Source organism: Etheostoma spectabile, chromosome 10 (genome assembly GCF_008692095.1).
Source record: "Etheostoma spectabile isolate EspeVRDwgs_2016 chromosome 10, UIUC_Espe_1.0, whole genome shotgun sequence".
Lineage (NCBI taxonomy): Eukaryota > Metazoa > Chordata > Actinopteri > Perciformes > Percidae > Etheostoma > Etheostoma spectabile.
The window spans coordinates 5937698-5940429 of record NC_045742.1 but is presented as its reverse complement, the minus strand read 5'-3'; the positions used below and the strand labels follow the sequence as shown (position 1 = coordinate 5940429).

The 2732-nt window shown below is 42.6% G+C and overlaps 1 protein-coding gene across 2 annotated transcripts in view; it reads right to left on the bottom strand.

Annotated features, from left to right (window-relative positions):
* The window catches only part of ankrd50 (ankyrin repeat domain 50), a 39044-nt gene that overhangs the window by 32960 nt on the left and 3352 nt on the right, over positions 1 to 2732 (bottom strand). The gene's annotated exons all lie outside the window — the stretch shown is intronic.

The following is a 2732-nucleotide window of genomic DNA, read 5'->3' as shown; positions in this document are numbered from 1 at the left end:
TTGCCTTTAGTTTGGCCCACATGGCTGGGTTAAATCCACCCATTTGAAGCTAGCGCTTTTGTCCAGAAGGGAGAAAGTGAGGCACGTTGGATGGCAGGAGGCTGACTGATTGTTTAAAATGCACAAATCCTTTCAAACTGGAGGACTCCAGTCAAAACATGGCAGTGGCCTTTGATAAAGCTAAGGCAGAGACTAATTAAACAGAGGAATGTGCTTTGGCTCTGTCTAGAAATAAAATCCTTGATGGGACACTACAAGTGTCAAACCTTTCAGATATTACAGTACAGTGTATTCTATGTACCGCAAGTATCAAGTTTATTGTCTGAACGAGACATTAGCTTCTACTGGTACACCTGAAGCAGAAGAAAGGCAAACTGAGAGGCAACGCTGCCTTTTATCTGGAGAACTGTGGTTCATGACCTTTGCTTGGAAGCATCTGCTAATGCATCTCATTACTTTTCTTAATGAATTAAATAAAAATGTATCTGAAAGTTGCAACACTCAATTTTAAAATGTCTGCTTGACTGTGGTTGCAGATCCCCAGATGGGAAAAGCAATGATCAAGTTGCACGGAGTGGACATAAATCTGTGTAAACCACTTTCAACATATTAACATTTGGCCGGCTACACACTGGATGCGCCGTGCGAGGGTGTCAGCTGCGTGGCGTGTCCGTTTTTATTTCGCCACCCATGTTAACAGGTTAGAGCTTACACACTGCCTGCGTGCCACGTGATGCGAGCATGCTGGAAGCGTTTCCACGCAAAATAGAATAGGAAAAGATGTTTATGTCATTTAGTCATTTTGACACAAATACACATTAATAAATGATATGTTCTACATTTCTCTAGGTTTTGACATCAATGCGGATATAAATGAAATTTAAAAAATAATTTGTTTTAATAGTAGTAGTAATATATGTATACCGATAAATAAAGATAGGATAGGCTACAATAACAACGTAGTGTCTGTTCTGAGTGATGGTCCAACATCAGGTATGCTTACAATATAGCCTCTTTACAGCTACACAACCTTGTTAATGTTATTGAAATAAACAGACAGCCCACTTACCCATTTTTCAGAGTTTGAATCTGTCGGTGCTATGTCCTGAGATAGCCCTCCCTGTTCATCACCTAGCAGCAGCAGCGCTGCGTCACACACGTTTCTGGTGCGTAGGACATAGAAAATCCACGCAGCTAACAGAAACGCCACGCTCGTGCGATGCAGCCAGTGTGTGGCCTGCCTTAGATTGGTGATTGCTATCAACAAACAGATTTCTTTGTCTTTGACTGGGCTAAAGAATGTGACAGGGCCCTTTGCATTCACTCACAAAGTAACAATTAAAATCACAGCTGGAAGGGGAATGGGGCGGGGGGTCAATAGCCACCCAAAAATTTGTGTTAAACAAGGTCTTTAACTAAATGAAACTTGTATAACTTTTATTGAGTAAAGTACAGGCCAAAATGTGTTCAATGAAAACAAGGTATGCACCCCTCTGGGAGTTTTTATACCTGGTGTAAATTAGTGGTCATAATGTTGGAAGAATAAAGTTTTACACCACTGCAGGCCTTGCGCTGTTTTTATTTATTTCTTTAAATGCCACCTCCAGATACAGCCGACAATCTTGGCTTTCTGAAAGCAGTTGGCATCTAGAACAGCAGGGGAGCCGTTCAGGTTATTTGCGTACAATGCCTGCAACGCTTTTACACCTGAGACGGCGATAAGGCATTCACCAAAGTGCTTATTTGGCTCACGAACAGTGGTCATGAGCATGGCGTCTTTGTTGTCCACAGATTTAGGTCCTGAGGTTTTCAGTGCTATAGAATACTTGCTTTACAAGACGAAGATGAACAAATGTGACTGTCTGCAAAAGGCTCTCGACATCCAGCGTGACACAGAGCAGAGTTGAAGTAAGAAATCCCTCCCAGCTGGGCTCAGTCTCTCTGTTTACAAATGTCCCTACGATAACCTGCATTTTAATCGAACAGGGTCAAACTGAGTCATCGGTAGAGGACGCATGATTACAAGCAGATGACAAGAGGAGCACTCACTTCCTAGGAAACTTTTTTTTTTTTTTTAAAGAAGAACAAAAAGAAAGAGGAAAAAAAAAGAAAGAGAAAGGTTGACTCTGGTGACTTTTAAAAAATAATTTACCTTGCTGAACGTTTGACCTACTTTTCCCCCCTGTGTGTGATGTTGAGATGGTGCAATAAGCGTCACCAGATGGCCAGACAAGAAGCGTGAGTGTGTGTGTTCAGTGCTGCATTCCAGCTTGTTTTGCATAGACTGCCTGGCCTATATTGTATAGACAAGTCAAGCAAGGAACCCACATACACACATGCTCACGTGCAGCTCCTTTCAAAGCCTCCGTCTACAATAACAGTCCATCTTGATCGTGTTACATGTCCAGGCAGGGCGCTGGAAATCCTCAAGCCTACTGTACTTCAGTTTCACATGTGCACTTTATCTTTCTGCAGTGCAGTCACTCGGGTCAGTCAGTCTGTGAGTCAGTCGCAGTTCAAATGTCCTTCCTCACAAGTCTCCAGCCACCTGAGCTCCACTGCAACTTAAAAATATCTGACCTTTGTTGAATCACAAGCCAAGCAGGGACAGTCCCACCCAGTATGCCACACCAGGGGGGAAAACCAACAAAACCATAACATCAAATAAGTGGAGAGGCTGCTAAGGCGGAGCTATGTGATGAGTGTGAGCAGTCAAAAAAAAAAAAAAAAAA